This window comes from Antechinus flavipes, chromosome 2 (genome assembly GCF_016432865.1).
Source record: "Antechinus flavipes isolate AdamAnt ecotype Samford, QLD, Australia chromosome 2, AdamAnt_v2, whole genome shotgun sequence".
Classification (NCBI taxonomy): Eukaryota; Metazoa; Chordata; class Mammalia; order Dasyuromorphia; family Dasyuridae; genus Antechinus; species Antechinus flavipes.
In genome coordinates, this window is record NC_067399.1 from 379,219,661 (window position 1) to 379,246,876 (window position 27,216).

Sequence of the window (27,216 nt, forward strand, 5' to 3'; positions counted from 1 at the left end):
AGAAGAGATTTGTAAATGCAACACAAATAGATGTTAAATGAGAGAATAGGGCAAGTAGGCACAAATTCAAATTTGGACTTAGATAATTATTAGCTGTGTGATTCTGAGCAAGTCTTTTAACCCTATTTGCCTCAGTTTCCTCATTTGTAAAATAAACTAGAAAAGAAAATGGCAATCATTCCAGTATCTTGATCAGGAAAATCCCCAATGGGGTCATGAATAGTTGAACAAGACTGAAAAAACTGAACAACAAAATAAAAATAAATGAATAATAATTTGCATAGGGGAGGATAGCAGGAGTGAGGGGGCAGCCTTATATAGTAAAGAAGATTAGTTAAAACTTCGTGGAGACAGATAGTAATGCATAACAATATCTGAAGGAAAATAGGGATTCTAAGATGTGGAGGTGAGAAGGGAGTGCATTTGAAAAATTGGGAACAGTTTGTGGTATAGATACATACATTTGTGGTACATAAGAACAAATGGCCAAAATGTGTAATATAACATAATAACTAGGGAGGTACATAAAGTAACACTATTTGAGTTATGAGAGGGGAGAGGGGAAATTCTGAAGAGAAGCCTACTTGGAGGATCAGGCTTCCTGGAGGATAGAACCTTTGAATTAGGAACTGATAATTTTGAAGTGGTGTAAACCAAAAAGAGATGTTACTGTATTTTAGGGGTTTAAATAAGGAATTGCAAACCAGACTTGGACATCATACTTTCCAAATCAGGTTGCCTCTAAATTGTCTTGGTTTATAAAACTGAAGATAATATTCTCAAGCTCCTGAAGTCAAACATGGCAAAGTGATGAGTGTATTGGCTGGGAGATCAAAAAGCTCAATTCTGTCACTAACTGCTGTGTGTCTTTAGGAAAAAGATTCAGTCTCTTTCTCTGTTAAATGAGAGGATGTGAGGATCATAGATTTCAAGCCACAGGAGATTTTTAAAGGCTATTGCGAACAACCTGCTTTATTTTTCAGATTAGTATATAGAGTATTTAGTATAGAGAAATTAAGTGACTAATAAGTGTCAGAAATGGGATTTGAATTCAGGTCTTTTTGATTTGAAGACCAGTGTATTGTTTTTCCATCATGTTGCTCTCAGGACTTGACTTTATGAGACTAAGATAACTTTATGTCTCTTGTTTATCTAAATGATATAATAGAATCAGGAAGACCTAATGTTTAAATCCTGCCTCAGGCATTCATTGGCTTTATGATTTTGGATAAGTCATTTAATCTACTATGTGCCTCAGTTTCCTCATCTATAAATGGGGATAATAATATCTAACTCATCAGATTGTGAAGATTAAATGATACATATGCAAAACATTTTGCAAACCTTAAAGTCCTATATAATAATAGGTATTGTTATCATTGTTTTCTAATAAAGTTCAACTTGCTTAGACAATGCCATGTGTATGTTGCTCAGGGTAATTGAAATATTCATTCAAATCAGTTGAAAAATGTGAAATTTGCTAAGGGAAAGAAGGAATTTTTAAAAAAGAAGTTCTCTTTCTGTTCAAACCTATAGGTAGAAACATAATTTTAAAAAAATTCAACTCAAAGAAAGTTGGAACCAGAAATATCAAATTACTGGGAAAATGTATGGGCTTTGGCATCAGAAAATATAGGTTCAGATGCCATCAATAATATTTTGTACTTGGATGTTCGTGGGCATGTCACTTGGTCTCTGTTTGACTCAATTTCCTCCTCTGTAAAATGAGATACTTGAACTCTGTGGCCTCCCAAAGTCACCTTTAGCCCTGGAGCTTTGATCTTATGATACTCTTCATTTTGCTGAGGGCAAGAAAGTTGGTGGGAGACATCGGGAGAGGGACACAAAGAAGAATCAGCCCAGTCAACACTATAGAGCTAAGGTTATGTTGCATATTGTCAAAGAGAGGGAGGATACATGCAATAAAATATGAGTTTATAAAACTGAGCCAGGTGTTAGGGACACAGTAGGCTCTCAAATACTTGCTGGTTGATAAAAGGGAAAACTAAGCTAATGATAGAGGGATGATTTGAAAATATTGCACAAGCTTTCATAGCTCTTATACGAGGCTTCAAGAGGTGGGAGGTCACCAGATCTCTGATCCCGTGGCACTTAAGATCTGTTATGATTTAGGGAGGCCTTACTAAGATGACAGCTGCAATTTTTTTTTCTAGTTAGCCTGGAACAAGGGAACACTGTATGTTTTTTAAAGCAGTTTAAAAGGTACAAAGAACTTTAATCATATAAGACATTCTTATCCACCTTCCTCCTTTTCTTGTTTTTTTCTCTCTGCTTATACAGCTACTAACTCTAATATGGACTCTCACTATATCAATTGGTTCCCCTGTTTTCAATCTATCCTCAGCACAGCTCCTAAAATAATCTTTGTAAAGTACTGGACAAACTGTGTCATTTCCCTGTTAGAGAATCATCATTTGTTTTCTTGCTATGTCTGGGAAAAAATACAAATTCTTCAGCTTGGAAACTAAAAAGAAAGCATGATATTTTATTGATGCCTGTTGTCTTTATATCAAAATCATTTCTATCCCTCTTTTCTCCAAATGAATCCCTAATTTGTGATAATAAAAACAATTAAGCAAAAACATTCACTAGATGATCATATCCGATAATGCATATGTTTTTGTTCCCTGTCATTCTGCCATGAGTGAGTTTGTATGATTCATTCCTATGTTCAAAACCTTCATTTTTTTGTATGTTTTTTTGCTTGTTGTTGGTTTCCTTTCCTTTCCTTTCCTTTCCTTTCCTTTCCTTTCCTTTCCTTTCCTTTCCTTTCCTTTCCTTTTCCTTTCCTTTCCTTTCCTTTCCTTTCCTTTCCTTTCCTTTCCTTTCCTTTCCTTTCCTTTCCTTTCCTTTCCTTTCCTTTCCTTTCCTTTCCTTTCCTTTCCTTTTCTTTCCTTTCCTTTTCTTTCCTTTCCTTCCTTTCCTTCCTTTCCTTTTTCCTTTCCTTTTTCCTTTCCTTTCCCCTTTCCTTTCCCCTTTCCTTTCCTTTCCTTTCCTTTCCTTTCCTTTCCTTTCCTTTCCTTTCCTTTCCTTTCCTTTCCTTTCCTTTCCTTTCCTTTCCTTTTTCCTTTCCTTTCCTTTCCTTTTTCCTTTCCTTTCCTTTCCTTTTTCCTTTCCTTTCCTTTCCTTTTCTTTCCTTTCCTTTTTCCTTTCCTTTCCTTTTTCCTTTCCTTTCCTTTCCTTTCCTTCCTTTCCTTTCCTTCCTTCCTTTCTTTCTTTCTTTCTTTCTTTCTTTCTTTCTTTCTTTCTTTCTTTCTTTCTTTCTTTCTTTCTTTTTTTACCAAGTGGAACTTCCTTTTCATGGGATTTTCATGTGTATATTGTCCTTATATTTTATTGATTCTTCTTATTTTGGACTATAGCAGTTCATAAATGACCCCATGTTTGTATGAATTCCTCATATATTCCAACTTTTACTGAAAAATAGTAGTCTATTGCAGTAATTAGCCATGGTATTTTGGGGATGTTATCCAATATATGGGCACCTACTTGGCTTCCAAGTCTTTGAAAGTACCAAATGTATTGCTATGAACATTTTAGTACACTTTGGTTCTTAGTTTCAACTTTGAGCTTTTTTGGGATATGTGCCCAGTAGTAGAATCATTGAGTCAAAGAATACAGAAAGCTAAGTTTTTCTTTAATTATACCAAATAGATTTTCAGAACATTTTCATGATTGTGCAGCTCCACTAAGCGAACATTAGTGCGTCTGTTCCTCCATAATATTTCCTTTTTACTAGTATTGACAATACTCATTTTCTATCATCTTTGACAATTTGGTTGTGGGGTGAAAATCACAGTTAATTTAATTGCAATTTTTTATTATTAGTGAATTGAAGCATGTTTTCTTGTGGTCATAGAGTTTTCTATTTTTTTTTTTCTGAGGCCATTGGGGTTAAGTAACTTACCCAGGATTACACACCTAGGACATGTTCAGTGTCTGAGACCAGATGTAAACTCAGGTCCTTCTGACTTCAGGGCTGGAGCTCTATCCATTGCACCACCTAGCTGCCCCTGTTTTCAATCTTTTGAAAACTATTTATCCCTGTAACAGAACAGTTGGTGACTCATTGAATAGAGCACTGAGTCTGAAGTAAAAAAGATTTGGGTTCAAATCCATCTTTAGATGTTTATTGACTATGTGACTCTGGGCAAATGGCTTAATTTCTTTTTATTTCAGTTTCTGTAATTATAAAAGGGCAAATAGCACCTACCTTGCAGACTATTATGAACATCAAATGAGATGATATTTGTAAAACAGCCCTTTGCATAGTGCCTGGCATATAGTAGGTGTTATGTAATACTCATTCCCTTCCCTTCCGTTTCCTGTGTAATACTGAATACACTGGCTTCAGTGTCTGAAGGTCAGGTACCATCTCATTCATTCCCCAGGACTCTTGTGTTACCCCCTTAAGGAGATTTAGGGTATCTGGGCTCTCTGCAAATAGCTCCAGCTCCTACTACTGGTGTACTCCCAAGTATAAGGAAATAATCCCTCATACCCTAGTTCTATTTATCTATAAATAGATAAGTTTTTATAAAGAAAGGTTTACTTCAGAGGCAGCTGGTTGGTGTAGTGGATAGAGCACTGCTCTCTGAAGTCAGGAGGCTTAAGACACAATATTGACTAACTGTGTAATCTTGACCAAGTTACTTAATCCCAATTGCCTCAGCAAAAATAAAAACAAAAAATGTTTACTTCAAAGGTATTTTAGCAAATATAGAAACAGATTACTTCTCTTAATATACAAAACAAAACTTAATCTCCCAAGTCCACATCAATCTCTGTGAAAGTAATTAAGTTCATAGTTCAGCTCAGTTCCTCTCAAGCAAAGACTCAAGTCTCAGATTTCCAATCTCCTTTAGGCTTGAGTCCCTTGAATCCAGAATTCCCTGCTAGGCTGACTGGCTGCAACATCTTGCCTTGAAATTTTGGTTCTAAGGTCATCATAGCTCAAATCTTAGGCTTACACTTTGACTTGAAACTGAGGAGAGCATCCCAGGCATAAGATTAAAATGGAACAGTGAAGGAAAATAACCCTCTTTTTCTTTCTCCAGTTCAGTTCCTGTCCCTCATGCTGTGGGTCCACTATGATCTTCCCCTGTGCATGGTAACAGGATAAAGCATAAAAAAGAGACATTTAAAAAAAATTTAAAGACACAATGTGTTTTGGCTATGCAATCAAACAAGGGATCTACCACCCATGTAGTGGAAGGAACACAGAGAAGCAGGTTACTTCCATGTTAGATGATCTGTGCGTGCTCCAAGGCCCTAAGGTCCCTTTTCATTAACATCATATGACCATTAAATTATGGAAGAATGATGTTATTGAGGTAAATATAATTTGTCATTGCCCAATATACTTTAGATATTAGATTTTTACTGAATTTTTCCTACTCTGTCTCTTCTCATATAATTCTATTTTCATTCATTTTTTCTCACTTTTTAATATTATCAGTTAAAATTGTCTCCTTTATTTGTTTCTGATCTTCTCCCTTATTTCTTCAGGTAAGAATTAATTCCCTATAGCTCTAGTTGTGGAAAATACTTACTAACAGTCTTTTAAAATTGTATTGGTGAGACTTTTCCTATATACTTTACTTATCTAATTGGATATATGGTATATGATGTTGATTTAAACCTCATTTCTGGCAAATTGTTTTATAATTTTCCTGGTAAGACTTATAATTAAGAGAAATATATTATTTTATGTTTTCTGGGTTATCAAGTATTGGGCTACTGCTTTCAGTTCTTTCTGTAGAATATTTGTAGGTTTTATTTTTCTGTTTTTTAATAGTAAGAAATGATTTTTGCTAATTCTTGCTTTATTAAATAATTTCATATCTCATTATTCTAATCTTTATTCATATCTCTTCTTATTATTTCCTTTGAGATCCTAAATTTTTATTCTTCCAAATCTATCTTTTTTAATTCTATAAAATGAATTTCTTTAGTAATTAGCACAATAATAGTAACACATCAGTAAATTTAGTAGTATTGTCATTTAAAAATTATAATAACATAGCCCAACTGTGAATACTGAATAGTTTTCTAGTTTTCAAAGTTTCCATTTATATTTCATAGAGTAGCAATACTTTAACCCCAATTTTCTTTCTTTTTAAAAAATATTTATTTTAATACACATTACTTTATGAATCATGTTGGGAGAGAAAAATCGGAGCAAAAGAGAAAAACCATGGGAGAGATAAAACAACAGAAAAAAGAAATGAACATAGCATGTGTTGATTTACATTTAGTCTCCATAGTTCTTTTTCTGGATACAGATGGCATTTTCTGTCCAAAATCTATTGGGATTGCTTTGAGTCACTGAACCACTAAGAAAAACCAAATCTTTCACAGTTGATCATCAGGCATTCTTGCTATTATTGTGTGTAATTGTATTTCTGGTACAGGTTGTTTCATTCAGCATCATTTTTTAAATTATTATTATAGCTTTTTATTTACAAAACATATGCATGGGTAATTTTTCATCATTGACCCTTGTGAAACCTTCTGTTCCAACTTTTCCCCTCCTTCTCCCCACTCCCTCCCTAGATGGCAGGCAGTCCAATATATTTTAAATATGTTAAAGTATATGTTCAATATTATATATATATATATGTATATGTATACACACACATATTTAGACAGTTATCTTGCACAAGAAAAATCGGATTTAGAAAGAATGTTAAAATAATCTGAGAAGGAAAATAAAAATTCAAGCGAACAATAACAGAAATAAAGATATTTCTTGTAAATCTTTCTAGGCTTTTCTAAAATTAACTCCTTCAATTTTTTTTATAGAACAATAATATTCCATTATATTCATATACTACAACTTGTTCAGCCGTTTCCTAATTGATGAGCATCTACTCATTTTTCAATCTTTGCTGTCACAAAAAGAGCTGCTACAAATATTTTTGCACATGTGGGTCCTTTCCCCTCCTTTATGATTTTCTTGGGATACAGACCCAGTATTGGCACTGCTGGATCAAAGGGTATGCACAGTATAGACCTTTGGGCATAGTTTCATATTGCTCTCCAGAACAGTTGGGTGATTTCACAACTCCACCTGCAATGCATCATCAGTGTCCCAGTTTTCCCATATCACCTTCAACAATCATTATCTTTTTTTGTCATCTTAGCCAATCTAAAAAATGTGAGTTGGTACCTCAGAGTTGTTTAATTTGCATTTCTCTAATCAATAGTGATTTATGGCATTTTTTCATATGATTGTAAATGGCTTTAATTTCATCACCTGAAAATTGTCTGTTCATATCCTTTGATCATTTATCAATTGGGGAATGATTTGTATTCTAATAAATTTGACACCATTCTTTACGTATTTTGGAAATGAGACCTTCATCAGAAACACTGGCTGTAAAGAATTTTTCACAGCGTTGTATTTCCCTTTTAATCTTGTTTCTGTTGGTTTTGTTTGTACAAAATTATTTTAATTTAATGTAAGTAAAATTGTCCATTTTGCCTTTTATAATTTGCCTTCTTTAGTTCTTCTTTGGTCATAAATTCTTCTCTTCTCAAAGATGTGATAGGTAAATTATCTCTTGCTCTCCTAATTTATCTATGGTATCACCCTTTATGCCAAAATCAAGAATCCATTTTGACCTTATTTTGGTATGGGGTGTGAGATGTAGATCTATGCTGAGTTTCTAACATATTATTTTTCAGTTTTCTAGCAATTTTTGTCAAATAGTGAGTTTTTATTCCAAAAGCTGGAGTTTGGGGGTTTATCAAATAGTAGATTACTATAGGCCTTGATTCTTGTGTCTTGTATATCTAATCTATTCCACTGATCCACCATTCTATTTCTTATCCAGAACCAAATGGTTTTGATGACTGCTGCTTTATAATATAATTTTAGTTTTGGTCATGCTAAGCCTCCATCCTTTGTATTCTTTTTCATTAATTCCCTTGATATTCTTGACCTTTTATTCTTCCAGATGAATTTTGGTGTTATTTTTTCTAGTTCTATTTTTTTTAGCAGTTTAATTGGTATGGCACTGAACACACAATGTAGGCATGACTGTCACTTTTATTATATTAGCTCAGTTTGCCCATGACCAATTGATATTTTTCTAGTTGTTTAGATCTAACTTTATCTGTGTGAGAAGTGTTTTGTAATTGTGTTCATATAGTTCTTGGGTTTGTCTTGGCAAGTAGACTCTCAAGTATTTTATTTTATCTACAGTAATTTTAAATGGGATTTCTCTTTTTATTTCTTCCTGATGGGTTTTGTCAATAATATATAGAAATGTTCATGATTGTGTGGGTTTATTTTTTATTCTGAAACTTTGCTAAAGTTATGAGTTGTTTTGATTAGGTTTTTTGGGTGATTTTCTAGGATTTTCTAAGTATATCATCATATTATCTGCAAAAAAATGATAATTTTATTTCCTCATTGCCTTTTCTAATTCCTTTAATTTCTTTTTCTTTTCTTATTGCTAAAGCCAACATTTCTAGGACAATTTTGAATAATAGTGGTGATAATGGATATCCTTGTTTCACCCTGATTTTATTGGGAATGCATCTAGCTTCTCCTCATTACAAATAATGCTGTTGGTTTTCCTTAGATACTGCTTATTATTTTAAGGAAAACTCCCTTTATTCCTATGCTCCCTAACCCCAATTTCTAAAAGAACTTCAATAGTTTTTGAACCCTAGTCCCCTGTTTGAGGCTAGATAGAGATTTTCTGAATGTCGCAATTATAGAATCAAGTCTTTTAGCAATACAAGAGGAGTTCCATCCAGAGCCAAACTTTGATCCTTTCAAATACCTGCAAGTTCAAAGTTTCTGGGATCAAGTCTTTTGGAGAGAATAGGAAACTTGTGGAGGGAAGAGGATCCCTGAATTCAGTCTTTCATTGAAAAAAAGAGAGAGGATATGGTGTGCTGCCTATAAAGCTGAAGGAAAGTAAAAGGACTAGAAGTCATTATGAGAGGATAAGGAACTCTGGACATTGTCTTCATTTATCTCTGTACTATTCAGACAGTGTAGGTTTGATGAAAAAGATGTTGTTTCAAGATACGCCCCCTTTCTAAGAAAATTTAAACTCTTCTATTAGTCCTATAAGGGTAAATATATATTTGGATTTCTAAGATAAAAGAGGTTCTCCCCACAATGTCACAGGGAGATATTCTGAGTTTGGAGAACTAGTGGACCAAAAAAAAAAAGTGAACCTCATTAGAGATTTTTTTAGTGTTTTCTATATATTTAGGGGTGGTGTAAAGATTGTTCTGTACCCAATATATACATTGCATCTTAAATACCTGAACAGAATTTAGGGACCTTTTTAGCAACATTTGTAAAAACCTAGACCTGAGCTATAGTTGAATTATAATGAGATTTTTGAAAATCTCAATGAAAGTCTGAGTAGAGACAAATTAAATCAACGAGAGAGTGATTTAATATTCTACCCCCCAAACTGAACTGATCTATTACTATGATGAAACCTGGAAGACATAAACAAGATGACTACAGAAACATAGAGTTCAGTACTCATTTCTCTAAAAACACATTTCCAATGAGGATTGAGGTTCCTTTCTCTTAATATTAGGCAAACCTCGGCAATTTGTACTAGAAATGAATAGGGATCTCACATGTAGAATTGAAGGGGTCGAGGGCATTCCCTAGACAAAGTCCTTTGTGCTTTGACAGCTGTAAGTTAATGGGGCAAGGATGGTTTGGTTCCTGTCAGAACTCTCTTTTCTATGGAGGCCACTCACAGCTGCCAGATATGAAACTGCCTTTTGTCACAGGGCTCAATGACCTTAGCATAACGCAAGTGCTCAGAGTTCATCAGACAGCCACTTACTGAATGCATGGTTGAAAAGCCCAACAATCTAGGGCATATTTGAAGGAAGGGGATCATTTTTCAGTCAGATGTCTTTTCTACTGTATCTCATCCACAAGACAGTCAGCCATTAGGTGCAAAAGAAGGAGGGAGAAAGCTAACATATGGATTTTCCTGATGAAACATAAATGAGCTAATGTTATGGGAAAAAGAGCAATGAAAAGGGAACAGAGCTGAGAACATGATAATGTTAGAGCTAAACATGAAAACAGAATCATAAAACAGAGATTATTATATCTGGGAGCCTTAGAATTATAGAATCATTGAATGAGATATGTTACTACTTAGGTGTAAAAGCTTTGGTGGCTCCCTATTGCTTAGGTGATAAACTAAACATCTCAGCCTGATGTTTTAAATGTTATGATCTAGCTCCAATTTATCTTTCTAGATATATTCATTCTTACCACAAGTTCTAAGGTCCAACTAAATTAAATTACTGTTTCCTTATCTTGTCCTAACTTCTCCTTCTTCTAAGCACTTGAACAGGCCATGAACCATGTCTGGACAACTCTGTCTCCTTGTTTTGCCTATTGAAATACTTTTCTTCAAGGTTTATCTCACTTGTTCAGTTTGTATCTGGGATGTAGCCTATAAAACTGGAGGACTTTAAGTCAGTATATAGGAAGCAGGAATTCTAGATTTTGTTCTCATTTATCTCTATGTTGTTCAGATAGTGTAGGTCTGATGGAAAAAGGATTGATTCTTCAAGGTGTGTCTGCACTCCCCTCAGGGAATACAATCCCCCTTATTACTCTTATAAAGCTAGACACATAATTCTCAATCTACTTCAAGTTATTCTGGAGCCCTTTGTTTGGATTTCTCCTCATCTCTATCTTAAGCTATTTTTTTTATTATCTATATTTGTGCACCTGCCATATTCCCTAAGGATACTTTAAATTCCTAGAGAAAATGTGTTGCTAGTTTAGTTTTGTTTCATTATTTTATCACCAGTAGGCAGCCTGGATGCTTATAGAAGGTCTTGGATAGGTCATTTTAGGGGCTTACAATGGCGTGTTGAATTTTATTAAATAAGAATGACAGCATGTGAGAGAGTTGCAAATGAACATCGAATTTTCATGTTGAAAAGGGACATGGAGATGATCTAGGAAAGAAGGAAAAAGGCATCCAAAAGACACCTATTATGTGTGAAGGTACTGTGATAAGAAGTATTATGATAAGAAGAACTTTAAAAATGTTATCTCATTTGATCCTTATAACAACTGTGGGAGGTTGATCCTTTAACTGTCTACTTTTAAAGATGAAGAAATGGAAATCCAGAGAACTAAATGAGATCACAAGTTTCAGGGCTAGAAGAAACTTTAGATGTTAATCTAGTTGAACTCCAACATTTTACAGATAAGGAAACTGAAAACTGGAGCTTTTAACAACTTGCTGACAATCCACAAGTAATAAATATCAGAATCAGTCTTTAACTTGGGTCCCCTAACTCCACGTCTACTTCACCACCATTAGGGCAGAAATGGTTTGTTACCTTTATTTTCTCCTCAATATTGGGCACGTGAAAATATTTAATGAATGTTTATTTTTTTGTTTTAATGAATGAATGATTGGTTCCTTGTATTCCATTATATTATTTCCCATTGTTATATGATGGGTGGGGGGCACACTTTTCATTGGTTCCATCTTTATAGTTGTATTCAGTAACCAAGTTTGATTATTAAATTTGAGCCCTATTTTGCACCAATATACTCCTGTGCTGTGTTCTCAGGCCAAGTCATCTACCCAGACCATAAACCAGATGTGAGTCTGAATGTTTTTAGGACTTCATCTTGCCACTTGGTCTGGCATGCAGAAACATTCTCAGTCTGTAGGCTTTGATGCCTCATGTTTGCATTCATAAAAATTATATGGAAAGTTATAAAAGAGTGATAAGACCTTCCAGTTTTACCACCAAGTGGAAAAATTGTCCACACAAAGAATTTATGACCATCTTGTAGCAATTTTGAAGCTCTAACATCATTTTAGCTGATTATGCATTAAAGAGGTTGAAAGAAATTCTAACCTAGAGTCAGGAGAAACAACTCAACTTCCGACTCTGAAATCTCTGGGCTGGAAGCTTTAAACTCTGTTGGTATTTGGCTGTTTTTCTCTCTTTGTTGAATCAGATGATCATTGAGATACAGGTAGAAAGGATTTTTGAGATCATCTCATCCAACTTCCTACATTTGAAACTAAGAACCAGGGGATTTAAATGACTTACCCATTATCACACAAATAGCAAAGGTCAGAATGAGCATTTGATTTCAGGGCTTCTGTCTCTAAATTCAACCATCTTTCTACCATAATGTATTTAATTGATAAAATCTGCTGCTATTTTTCTGTGAAGAAATATAGATTTTTTTCTTTTAAAGTTCCTAAAAATTTTTCTTTTCAAAGTTTTAGGGAGGCATTGTGACATAATAGAAAGGACACTAGTTAGGATGTGAGAGGCGTGAGTTTTCCTCCAGTAAATTGCAATATGATGTTTGGCAAACATTTTGCCTCTCTTTTCCACTTTTTTAACTGCATTACTGGGCAAAATGTTTGCTGATATTCCTTCCAGTTCTAAAATTCTCTATTTCATGATTCCAAGCTTCTTTCCACCTCTAACATGTTATGAGTCTATAATCTTTTTCTAATGTAAAATTTTATTGTTATCCTTTGTTTTATGTAATCTACATTTTACAAGATATGCTTCCACCTTTGCCTAAAGTGAGAGCCATCTCCAATTACAAAGAATGAAAAAGAAGAAAATAATAGTTCCACCAAATGAATAAATATAACAACAACAACAAATCTGACACTATATGGGGTATGAACCCAAAGGCCCCCACTACTGCAAGGAAAAAATGGGGAAGTGACTGCTCCTATTTCTTCTTTGCAACTTAGATTGATTATATTTTCATAACACTGTTTCAATACTTATTGTTGTTCTTTTCATTTATGTTGCTGTATTCACTGTGATTATTTCTTATCCATTTCCTTCATTTTGCATCAATTAATATAAGCCTTCTTTATGTTTCTTTATATTGTTCACATTCATTATTTCTTATAGCACAGTAATATTCCATTATATCCATTATGCAATATATAAGCATCTACTTTGTTTTCATTTCTTTGTTAATATGACAAGTGGCCAAATATTTTAGTGTATATGGGCCTCTTTTTGGTTATTTATATTCTTGGGATGTATGCCAAACTGTGGACTTTTGGATTTTGATATTTAGTCACATAATTTATAAGATAGTTACACTTATTTACAGCTTGCCCTACCCCAAATGCATCAGTGTATCTGTATTTCCCTACTTCTTGTAGTACTATTTCCATTTTTGCCATTGTGCTGGGTGTGAATTGAAATCTCATTCTTCTTAAGATTTGCATTTCTTTTATTAGTGATTTGTATCTTTAAAAAAATTCTTCTATAGAAAACTTTTTAATAGCTTTGTATTTTTCCAAGTACATGCAAAAATAGTTTTTAACATTCACCTTTGCAAAACTTTTTATTCCATTGTTTTTCTCCTTCTCTCTCCCTCCCCTCTCTCCCACAGAGAGCAAGCAATTCAATATAGATTAGACCTGTGCAATTCTTCTAAACATATTTCCATATTCCTCAGACTGAACAAGAAAAATCAGATCAAAAGGTTAAAAAAAAAAGAAAAAGCAAGCAAGGAAGCACAAACAATAACAACAAAAATGAAAATACTATGATCCATTTTTAGTCTCCATGGCTTTCTCTAGAGATACAGATGACATTTTCCATCCCAAGTCTATTGAAATTGCCTTGAATCACTGCTTTGTTGAGAAGAGCCAAATCCATCATAGCTGATCATCACATAATCTTGTTTTTACTGTGAACATGGATCTCTTGGTTTTGCTCACTTCACTCAGCATCATTTCATGCAAGTCTTTCCAGGCTTTTCTGAAATTCACAACTCCACCTACAATGAATTAGTATTAGAAAACTATTTATAGCCTTTGCTAAAGTGTATGAATTTTTTTTTTTTACCCACGTGGCTACTTTTTAAAAGTAGTAAAAGCTTTATTTCCCTGGACCAATAATGAGTAGTAACATTTATCTGTTTATTCTATTTAAGCTTTTATTATGGAAATGTATATATTCAGATTAGCACATTTTATTTGAAACTTCATGTAAACTTTTCTTCAGATTCTTTCTTATCTTCCCAACTGCCTGTTCTCCCCATCCCCCCCTGTGATATTTCTCAGTATTTCCAATGCGATTACTATGCCCAAGTATAGCTTTCTTTCCATAGATAATTTTTCTAGCAGTCAGGTTAGAAATTCAGTGACACATAGATTAGTATGAAGTACTGCCTGTTATTACAAGTTTTTCACTAATGAGCCTTCATCTAGATATTAGGTTGCCTTAATACTTTGAGTCCACTTGAGAAGAAACAATTTCTTTTCAACATTCTTTCTAACAATAGAAACAATTTAGCCAACAATAAAAGTCAATAATCTACTCACCCATGGGCTGGATGCGATAGTCCTTTGGCTTCTAGGTAGCTTAAAAATTTGGCGGTTATAATAATTCCAGAGCATCCTGAGTAGAAATCTGCCTATTAGTAGTTATATTTCCTAATTAAGCCTAATGAGGCTTAAGCCCTAAAATTGAAACAATTCACAAATAGAGCAAAAAAAAAAAAAAAAAAAAAAAAAAGGAATCAAGCTGTATTTCTGCCTGTGATTGGCATGTGTCCTGATCTAGTTAGACTTCTTTTGCATTCTGTTCAAGCATGAAAATGATTGTAAATAATGTACAACAAATGTGCTCTGGGTCAAAAACTGTTTTCTTAATATAACAGAATGTTGTGGAAAGCAAAGCATTTGAGGCTAAAATATGGCAAAACTTTTGTGATATATAGTATAGTCCCTAATGTACCTTTGAAAATGGATTGGAGTATGTGCCAAAATGTTTGTAGCAGCCCTATTTGTAGTGGCTAGAAACTGGAAAATGAATGGATGCCCATCAATTGGAGAATGGCTGGGTAAATTGTGGTATATGAATGTTATGGAATATTATTGCTCTGTAAGAAATGACCAGCAGGATGAATACAGAGAGGACTGGCGAGACTTATATGAACTGATGCTAAGTGAAATGAGCAGAACCAGGAGATCATTATACACTTCGACAACGATATTGCATGAGGACATATTTTGATGGAAGTGGATTTCTTTGACAAAGAGACCTGAGTTTCAATTGATAAATGACGGACAGAAGTAGCTATACCCAAAGAACGAACACTGGGAAACGAATGTGAACTATCTGCATTTTTGTTTTTCTTCCCGGGTTATTTATACCTTCTGAATCCAATTCTCCCTATGCAACAAGAGAACTGTTCGGTTCTGCAAACATATATTGTATCTAGGATATACTGAAACATATCCAACATAAAAAGGACTGCTTGCCATCTAGGGGAGGGGGTGGAGGGAGGGAGGGGGAAAAAATCGGAAAAGAAACGAGTGCAAAGGATAATGTTGTCAATATAAAGTAATCATTAAATAAAAATTAAAAAAAAAAGAAAAAAAAGAAAATGGATTGGAACCATCAGTCATTGGGGGATTATATAGGAGGAGAATTTGGGAACAGCAGAAATCATATAGTATAAAAAGAGCAGGAACTTAGAGTTAGAATATTCCAATTAATATGGGAAAATAGAAAGCCACAGAGAAATCTAGCTCTCCTTCTAACAGATGAATGTTAGAGTTCTGATAATGACCTCTGAAAAGCCCAAGAAGTAAGATTTACAATCTAGTACAGAACTGGACAAAAACCATGGACAGAAGAGGAAAAAAGCGGTAGAGGCATCAAACTAGGGAAGCTAGAGACAAATCATATAAACATGGAAAGCTCTTATGTTAGTATCAACAGAAACAACAACGAAGAAGATACATTAGCATCTCTGTTTTGTTGCTGTATCCTAAGTAGTAAAGGAACTTTCCACATGATTTACATCTGGAGTCTTCTTTCTATGTTGCTACCTCTTCCTCTTAGGATGTAAAGTCCTTAAAAGCAAGGTCCATCCCTGATGTTTTATAAAAATTGATAAAAGCAGTATTTTAGTCATCCTTACACATTGCTAACCTGGACCTTGAAGGCCTGAAGTGTTTTGATAACTGTGTGGTACACTTACTTTTTAAAAATAACATTTTATTTTACCTCTAAGTTTCTTTTTGTATCCTTTCTATTCACATTTCCAGAGAGACATCCCATATAATGGAATATGATCTCATATTCTAAAAGAAAAAATTAAAAGAGGAAGAAGAGAAAAAATCAGGAAAATCTATCAACAAAAAAATCTGAAAATATGCAGTAATCTACCTTTTTACTCTTACTACCTCTGCAAAGGAGTGAAACTTTCACTTTTAATTATTTTGTGGCTGTTGTAATTCAACTAGAAGTTTTTATTTACACAGATTCTTTCCTCAGCCTATAATATAAGAAAGCCCACATCACTCTTTCATTCCAAAAACTTAGGCACTAACTCTATCTAAAAAGTGACAAAGCTGTTCTTGGGACCCAGTTGGTCTTAGCTTTTCTAGTGTACTTTTCTGATCTGAACAGATATAAAAAGTTTTAGCCACATGGAATCTAGCCCTCTCATACCTTTAGGCTAGAGACCATGTGAATCATCACATTCTGGTGCTCTGCAGATTAGACATTTTCTGGGACTATTAAAAGGAAGTTGCATCTATAAAAATTGAAGTGTCATTGCTTTCTTCTTGTATATCCTTGCTATATTAGAGCAAACTCAATATTCTTTCTCAACTGTTCAAATTGAATCACAATTAAGGAAGTGCTGGTGTTAAAAATGCCTTAGCCTATTGTTCTTTCCATTTACATTGTTGTAATCATATTGTATATTGTTTCTTTTGTTCTGCTTTACATCACTTCATATATCATATATAAAATATCCCCAAGTTATGTCTACATCATACTATTTGCACTCTAATCAATATGTCTATCCCTCTTCCACAGGTATAGTTCACCTCATTTTATTCAGAACCAGGTTTTCATGCCAATTCTGGGCCATCTCCAAACCATTCTGTTATGTTCATAACTCTTCCCCTGCCACTTCCATTTTCCCAGTTCACCTTTATGTTCTGACTTCCCTTTTCAAAAACTGAGGATGTATAGAAAGTGGAGTAATGGATAATGAGGCTAGAAATGTGTGTCATTTTGGAGAGGACTTTAAAAGCTACATAGAAGAGTTTATTTTTTTAATGTAGAAGTAATAGGGAGCTAAATGAGTTATTGAGTAGGAGAGTAACAAAGCCAGAGTTGTGCTTATGAAAAATTTGGCTGGTAAGCTTATAGATGATTTACTGGAATTGGCAGAGATTTCAGAGAAATGTATTAGCTGGTTATTGTAATAATCTAGTTTAGAAGTGATAAGTATCCATTCTAAAGTGAGTATATGGGAGTAGTGAGAAGCAAACACACTGGAGAGAAAGGCAAGATTTAGCCTTTGACTTTCTAGTGAGGAGTGAAGGAGAATAATAAATCAGGAATCATGCCAAACTTAGGATCTGAGAGAGTAGAAGCATGGTGATGCTCTTGACAAAAATTGGGTGAGTTTCAGGGAGAAAGATAATGAATTCCATTTTAATTATGAGTCTTGTGTCCTCAGATTTATACTTTAAGGGATGCTAATTTGGCATCTGTGTAGAAGACCAATCATAGAAAAAAGGGATTAGAGGTAGGAAGAATAATTCGTTAGTTACTGTGATTGTCTAAGTGAAAAGAGATGAGATCTTGAACTACAGTGATGGTTGTATCAATGGAAAGACGGTAACAAATAGAAAAGGGCTTCAATCACAGCTTTGCTGCTTGATAACTGTGTGGCTTTGAACAAATTATCTATAAATATGATGGATTGCATTAGATGACCTCTAAAGTTCACTCAAACACTGATTCTCAGATCAAATGAATACTATTGAGACACTCTGGACATAGAACTGAAAAGATTTGGTTATCTGTTGGATATAAGTGATAAAGAGGAGGACAAATTGAGGATGGCTCCAAAGTTGTAAATCTGTGTGACTTCAAGGATGGTGATGCCAACAGAAATAAAGACATTGTAAAAAGGGGAAAGTTTACGAACATCCTTCCAAAAATGTGGTGCCCTGCTTGCATTCAATATTCCAGATGTGTTTAGATCAGGACAGACTATTTTGATATATTTTTATTAGTCTTTTGAATGAAGTTGAACACTGCTAGCTCATATCAAGCTGGTATTCTATTAAAACATTTAGAAATTTAAGACAAATTTTTGGCTAGCCAAAACTCTTCTATGTTTGCATGAGCCATCATTGACTTCCTCTGTTATGGTTTAGTCCTCTATAGCTTCATTTCAAATTGTTTCACTACCAGGATCTAATAAAATAATATGTGTAAAATGCTTACCACACTATCTGGTACATAGTAGATGCTTAATAAATGCTTGTTCTTTTCTGCTGTCTTTTATATGTATCTCTTCTTTTACCTGCCTACAGGTCTACAGCCATCAACTGTAACCAAATCAACTCTACCAGTATTTTTAAAAAATGTATATCAAACTACTGTAACTTTTTGGACTAAGGTACTCCTTCCTGTCCAATACTCTTCTCTGTGTGGCACTTCTCCCATTACAAATAAAATTCTTTTAAATATTTAAAGTAATATTGTTCATGAATAAGTAAAGGTAATATAATAAAAATAACAATTTTGCATAATTAATAGGTTTACATCATGACATTCCAATCCAATTATTAAAAAATCATCTTACTAAGTTAGAAAAAACTAATAACAAAGTTATTGTAGAATAACAGATAAGGAACTTAAAAACACAGGGGAAAAAGATTTTAAAGAGTAGATTCAGTTCTATCAGACCTTAAGCCATATTACAAGATGAAAGCATAATTGAAGTGTAAAATGGATAATTTTTGTAATTTTAAATTAAAATTTTTTTCTCGTATAAATAAAACCTATGAAGCCAAGAATAGAAGAAAGCAGAAAGTTGGGGGAAAAGTTTCATAGACATTCTCTCAGATGTCAATGTGATTGGATTGGAATATTGCTATAGGTAAAAAATGATGGATTAATTGATTTGGAAGTACATGGAAAGATGGGCTTATGAAAGAAGATGCTATTCACCTTCAGAGAAATAGATGAAAAATAGAAATAAGCATAATATAGACTTACATGTATGTAAATGGCAATATATGTGTGTGTTTATAAATATCTATGTATCTCTGTCTATCTATAGCTATGTATTTACATATACATACACACACACATATCTCTGAACTTAATTATGCCAGAGAAAATAGGGAATAAAAAATAAATCAACTGAGTTCCTTGATGGCAAGAACTTGATTTACTTTTGTATTTGTATCTCTAGTGCTCAGTACAGTGCTTGCATATAGTACACAATTAATAGTTTTCCTTTTCTCTCTCTCTTTCTCCTTCCTTCCATTCCTTCCTTCATTTCTGGACACAATATCTTCCAATGAAGCCTAAGATTTGATCAGCTTTTTAAAATAAAGTATGAGATTACATTACTGATTCATACTGACCTCAATGAAGTCCCTATTTTTTTTCCACATGAGCTATTATGTAGACATGCATCATCCATTTTATACTTGTGAGAATGAGTTTGTGTACCCATGTGCTTTATGGGCAACTATGTCATGCTGTGGATAGAGTGCTGGGCCTGGAGTTAGGAAAAACTTAAAATTCAAACCCAGTCTCAAATACTGCTTGTGTTTGGGCAAATTATTTAATACTCTGTTCGCTCAAGTTCCCTGATCTATCAAATGAGCTGGAGAAGGATTGGCAAATTGCTCTAGTAAATTTGCAAAAAAAGGTGAGGAAAAATAGTACTCAGAATAAGATTTGCAAACTGTTTACAATCATGTAAGAAAATTCTCCAAATCACTACTAAAAGAAATTCAAGTCAGAGCAGTCCTACAGTTTCACTTCACTTCCAACAAATTTACAAAGATTATAAAATATGGAAATAGTCAATGCAGGAGAGAAGATAGGAAGATAGGCACAATTGGGCATTGTAAGTGGAGTTTTAAATCAGTACAAACATTTGGAAAGCAATTTATAATAATGCAAATGGAGTGATGAAAATGTCCATATTCTTTTGTCTCAAAGACCTGAATTTCTCATATTAGTGATTTGGAGAATTTTCTTATATGACTATATATAATTTGTAGCCTAATCAATTTTTTTTCTGGAGTCAATGGACCAACATACTTTTTAGCTTTGATGTGAGAAGAGGGATTTGCAGAAATGGTACAATGTGAATAACAATAATGGATAATATTTACATGCAATTTTATATTTATTTTCTCATTTTATCCTCACAATAGCCTTGGGTAGTAGTATATTTATTTCACAAATGAGAAAAATGTTTTAGTGGCAAGAAATTGGTAAATGAATGGATGACCATCAGTTGGAGAATGGCTAGTTAAAATATGGTATATGAATGTTATGGAATATTATTGTTCTGTAAGAAATGATCAACAGGATGACTTCAGAGAAGCCTAGAGAGACTTACATGAACTGATGCTGAGTGAAATGAGCAGAACCAGGAGATCATTATACAAAGCAACAAGAAGACTATATGAGGATCAATTCTGATGGACATGGCTATTTTCAACAATGAGATGATTCAAACCAGTTCCAATTGTTCAGTGATGAAGAGAGCCATTTATACCCAAAGAGAGGACTATGGGAACTCAATATAGCATTTTCACTCTTTCTGTTCTTTGCTTGCATTTTGTTTTCTATTTTAGGTTTTTTTTTCCTTCTTTCTTGATCCAATTTTTCTTGTGCAGCAAGATAACTGTATAAATATGTATACATATATTGGGTTTAATATATATTTTAATTTTAATATGTATTGGACTACCTGCCATCTATGGGATAGGTGAGAGGAAGGAGGGGAAAATTTGGAACAGGTGGTTTTGCAAGTGTCCGTGTTATAAAATTACCCATGCATATGTTTTGTAAATAAAAAGCTTTAATAAAATTTTTAAAAAAAGAAAGTGAGTCTTCCTGACTTCAGATCTGTCATTCACTTTGCCACCTACCTGGCTAAAAGATGAAGGAAATTCATAGACCCCTGAAAATTACTTTTTAGTTTTTCTTGCCTCTGTCCCTGTCTCTCTCTCCATCTGAGAAGTCCACAAATCCCCTCATGAGCAGGTTTAGTACTCTCACTCAACTGTCATCCTGCAGAATGGCAAAATATAGTTTTTTTTTTTTAAATTGAAGACAATAAATTCTTCAAACTATAAACCAGCTAATTGGATTTAGATTCCTAGCAAAATTGTAGAATGTATTATTAAAGGGCTGTTTAGTGAACTTATAAGGAGAGTGGAAATCAATAAGCCAAGATGGCTTCATCAAGAAAAGGGCTGCCACATCAATTGATTCTCTTTTCTTGATGGTCAATCAACTCATAAATTAAAGTTTGTTGTTGATTTAATTTATCTAGATTTTAGCAAAAAAGATGTGTAAAATATGGAGAGGTGAGATAAATGATGGCATAATTGCTAAATTAAGAACTGGTGAATTGGCTGGATTATCTATAGTTTATCCTGTTGATAGGTTTTTTTCTGTTTTTGTTTTTGTTTTTTTTTTGTTGTTGTTGTTCATAGTTGTTTACATGTTGTCTTCACCATTAGACTGTGAGCTCTTTGTGAGTAGGGCCTGTCTTTTGCCTTTTTTGTATCCCTAGCACTTTTATTAACTGGTTGACATGAAGAGTAATTATTAATACTTCATTATCATCTTGAAAGAGATTGGCCATCAATTATCCTATGAATCTATCCTTGGATAAATGTGCTTTAGCATTTAAAAATATATTGCCTTAGAGAAAAATACAGATTTTGTCCTTATAAAAAAGTTGAAGGTGGTATAAAGTTGGAGATTATAACTAACGTTCTATATGGTAGTTTGGACCCAAAATTATCTTGATACACCAAAATGTTGGGTAATTAATTAAATTTAATTGAGATAAATGAAAAAACATATATTGGCTTAGAAATTCAATTTCACATGTCTATACTGAGTGTGGCATGTCTAAATAACTGTTCATTTGAAAAACATCTAAAGGTTTAATGCATTATTAGTTCAATAAGAATCAACAGTGTAATATGTATGGCAGCCAAAAAAAAAATCTATTGTAATATGAGGTTACTCTGAGTGAAGAATAGCTACCAGGGCTACTCCCTTTGTGTTTGCCTTGAACATGCCACATCCAGAATATTGCGTTCATTCTATGTTTCACATTTTAGGAAGGATATTGATAATCTTGAGAACATTTAGACAAAGATGACCAGCATGATGAAATACCTCAAGGTCATTCAGGAATGTTTTGGAGTCTGCTCTTCTGAACATTTATGCCATGGAGATCAACAAATGTTAAAAATCAGTGCTTAATTTTTGTTGTTATTATCTAGATTTTAAAAAGTGAGGAAATGTTAATAATTCCAATTCAGCCTAAAATATACCACACAGACATCACCTCTCTCCCCGCAAGAAGGCTGGATGTTAAATATTTACCAGAAGGCCCCTGTATTACATGAAAATTGTTAGCAGGATCAGAGATTGTTTAACTTGGGACTAAGTGAGAGTATGAGAGCTGCCTTCAAGTACTGGAAGGACTTTCAACTATTTGAAAAGGGATTAGATTTGTTCTGTTTGTCCCTACAAGGAAGAATTAAAAAAAAAAAAAAAAAAGGAGCTGAGAGATTGATGGAAGAATTTAAAAAAAAAAGTAGCCAATGAAACACTTCCTAAAAATTAAATTTATGCAGGAGTAGAAAGGACCAACTTCAGAAGGTCAGGGATTCCTCTTCATTGCTACTCCTTCATGCCAAAGTTGGATAAGTAATTCTTTAGCATGTGATAGAGGTAAATTCTTGTCCAAGTAAATATTGGATTTGAAATTGACTGAGGGATTCTGTGAAGACACCAATAGAATTGACTTAATTTGTCTAGAGCATGACTCCATTTCATCAAAGATAATTAAGTGCTCCTTTGTGATATTCTAAGTTACCTTGAGTTTCTTTTCTTCATTGATCATTTTTGTTTCTAGTTTCAAGATCATTTTCCTGGACAGGATAACATGAATACAGAAATGCAGAATTAAGTTATTTGTAAGGTCCAGGCAACTTGGAGGCTAGGTATCTTGAACTCATGAAAAGTATCTATGTTTTCTTACTCTTTTCACATAATTATAGGGCCCAAGATTTGGAAGGGACCTTAAGTCCTGAACTTGCCTACTCATATATGAACAAGAATCCTCTCTACAAACTACCTGATAAGTAGTGATCCACCCTTATTTACCTTAAGTTTTGTCTTCCTGTTGCTATTGGACCAATATTCATTGGGGTCTCCCTACTACATATGGAAGAAGCTGGAATTCTCTCTAAAAGCAAGTAAAATGGAGACTTTATTGGCAAAGTCCAAGTTGTGCCTCCCTTGATATGGCTTTTCTGGTGGCCATTAACTTTATTGACAAGACTTCTTTGTCAATTAAAAGCATAGCCACCCACATGAGTTGGAGCTCGTCAGATTTAGCAAATGTCTCTGCTGACTTGACTTGTTTCCATAACTGAGCGAAATTCGATTATATTGTTGATTGTCCTTTCTATGTTGGAGATATAAAAACTTTCTTTTGTTAACCGTTCAATGACCTAAGAATTATTCATTTTATCACCAGGGCAAATGTGATTAAAAATGTTAGTTGGCCTGAGTCAGACCTACCTCTAGCATCTGTTAACCACATTCCTCCCATCCTGGTTTGAAGAACATTCTTCTTTGTTTAAAAAAAAGAAAGAAAAAAGAAAAAGAAAACAAGGATTATTTCTAGTCTATTTACATTTTTCATTATTGTCTTCCTTCCCACCCCACAGAACAATAATTCTTTCATGTGATATGATGGTAAATGTTTAACAATAGGCTTTTTGGGGAGGGAAATTATACAAAATTCACTTTTAAGTTTGATCATACAGATTAACAATACATATTACATTTTCACTGTCCTAAACAATAATTCAGACCCTGATCAGTGAGTGACCTTTGCTGATTTCTGAGTTATCAGTGCTTAAACTAAACTTATTCAAGATGACTCTAATATACATTTGATTTTATCCTTTCCCACAGCAAAAAACAAAATCAAACCAAATTGAAACAAAACAGAACACATCATGAACTTTGCTATTGTTGCTAGTATTTTTATCACTTGCACTTACTTTAGCACCTAGTATAGTGCTTTGTATGTAGTAGGAGTTCAGTAAATGCTCATTGTTTGCTTTCTTGATGTAGTTCTTTATGCTGAAATATATTGTTTAACTAATTCCTTGTTATGCCTTCAGACTCACTTATGATGGCATGGTAAGAATCCTTCCTCCTAAGAAAATTAGAAAAAACTAATTCATTGAGGGTGAAATAGAAGAAAAAAAATCAGCAACAAAATCAAGAAGAAAATAAAGAATTTGCAATGTTAGGATCATTCCAACTTAAGAAGGGAGACAAGTCAGGATATCTTTATTTCTATGGGTAGGAAGGCCCAGGAAGATTCTGGTTCATCTCCTGCATAATATCAGATTTGGGTAGTCTTGAGCAAGATTAAGCCTTACTTTTCTCATCTGTATATTGGAACCTACCAGCCCCCATCACTTCTTCCTCAAATAAAGCAGCTTAACTCTCAGGTACATGGATAGATAGAATGATATGTGTATATATACTACAGATAGATATACTTAGATAAGGCATTCATTAAATGCTTGCTTTGTTCTAGTCAGTACGTTATGCACTGAAAATACAAATACAAGGGAATTCCTGCCCTCAATTCTGCCTTATATTCTGATGGAATAAGACAATACATAAAAGGAACTGGAAATGGATGAATATGGCTAAGAATTGGCATGAGTGATTGGTTCTGGGCAAGATGAAATGAAATCTCACATCTCAGAGTGTCCCAAGGGCAGAGTCCAAAGTTCTAGTTAGGGGCAGAGGAAGATAATGGCTATGTACAGGTAGCATGGTGGGTAGATGCCTATCTAAAAAAGTGACATAGAGGAATGGAATCTATCAAGGGAAGTCAAAAGCTTACCAATAAAATTTCAGTGACTTGGGGGTGAGTCCAAGACTGTGTCAGAGAGAGGAGGGCAGAGAGATGAGAATGATGGTCAGTGTATTGGTCGCATATTGGAAATGGCTAGAAAGTGAGAATAACAAGATATATTTTATTTCTGAAAGTTTCTCTATTGTAATAACATTGCATCCTTTATGATGATGATGATGATTGTTTTCATGTTTAGTATCACAAAGCCCACTTTTTGCAAAGACTGCTACCTCTGCATGTAGCATGGGAGTATCTTTGTGAGGCTTGAAGGGAAGCAGAACAGATATCTTGTGTCTCTTCTCCCCTCATCCTTCTCCAAGGAAGACTTTAATTCCCGCCAGGAAGACAAGCAGGATGTTGGGGCATAATTCTTTTTTGTTCAGAGAAAGGAAGTACCATGGTGGAATTATATTTATCTTCTCCCTTAAATATTTTTATCAGGTCCAAACTGATCATGGTTTCATTGTTGGGGAAGGAAAGAAGGAGTTCAGGCTCCATATTCAAGATTTGATCCCTTTTATTCCACATATAAACATGTTCCTCAATAAATACACATAGCACTTAGCCAAGAAAATCCATTTATCCAAATTGTTAGCAAAACAGAAATTAGAGAAGGTATACACAGGAGAATATATACCAGACAATACAGAGTGAAAGAGCTCTCCCATTGGGAATGAGGTAAACAGCTCAGCGAAGGGAGAGAATCCTAGGCCTTACCCAAGGGAAAGTTACCCTCATTCTTTAGTGTGGCAAACTGGGAATAGGGATATTATGGAGACTACCTGTTCCTCCCAAATCTTCCCATAGTCTGTTCTTTCAGCAATCTGAAGTGACATTGCAATCATTCATCTTCCTTCATAGCTGAATGCCAGAAGCACCCAAAGCAAATTCAGAACATGGACCAACTATATGATTTGACAAACACTGAAGAGTTCTCTTTCTTGCTCTCAACTACTGGGCCGCTTTATACCAATAGATTATGAAACTGCACTTATGTGCCACATTGTAAATTGCAACAGAAATAGAACAGTTTTTAATTTTATTTCATATAATGCCTGAAACCCACAGTGCTTATAATTCCGGGCATAAAACATACTTTTGAAGTTCAGTTCTTGGGAATATTTTGTCATTAGTATTCCTGAATTCAATGCCCTGGTGAGTGTCCATGGACAAGTCCGTCCATCTGGTTGAGCTTCAATTTTCTCTTCAGCAAAATGGGTTTAATGATATTTGCCTTACATATTTATTATTCAGAATACTGTCTCTATCAATGTTAAAGCTATTAGAGATGGAAGTTGTAGTATCTAAGTGGTAACGTAGAAAGAGCAATGAAGTCAGAGTCAAGAGATGTAGGTTAAAATCTTGGCTATGATGCTGTGTGAACTTGGTCAACTTAATATCTTAATGTCTCAGTTTCCTTATAGATAAATGATAAAGGAGTAGTAAACAAAAAATCTCTAAAGTACCTTCTAGCTCCAAATACGATACTTTTTTAGGTAGTCAGGGCAGGCTAATGTGATTCAAGTGAATATTCTTCCAACTTTGATTCTAAGAGAATGAAATTAGTTTCCCTAATCTTATTTTCAATGTGTATAAAGTAGCAGCAAAGATACTACTTGCACTACTTACCTCAAAGGATCATTATGAAGAACTTGATAAACCTTCAAGTGCTAAAGACATCTTAATTGTTATTGTTACAAGTGTCTGGTGAAGACTTACTATTTCTAATTCTGGAGGACTGAACTAAGAATAATAGGTGGAAGGGACAAGGGAAGCAAATTTATCTGATTTTAAGGAAACAAGTTCCTGAGATTAAAAAGTCCAACAATGGATGGAGCTCAAGGTGGACAAGCAGAAATGATCACTTGTGAGGGGAGTGATAACAAAACTATTTGAGTTGAAGTAGATAATCTCTAAGGCTTCTTCCAGCTAGGAGAGACTCTGAGTCTATGAGTTCATAATGTTTGTTTATTTTACATTGTTTTCCATTTAATCCACTAAATGGAAAGGGGTTATCACCATGTTCCTGACGTCATGGGGCCATAATTACACATCAGTCTGTGGACTCTTTGCCTTGAACTACAGGCACATGTTCCTGGCAGTAACATTTCTGGTGTAATCATGCATATACTCCGTGTTCCTCTGGCCAGGATGAAGCTGTAGGAGCTAATGTA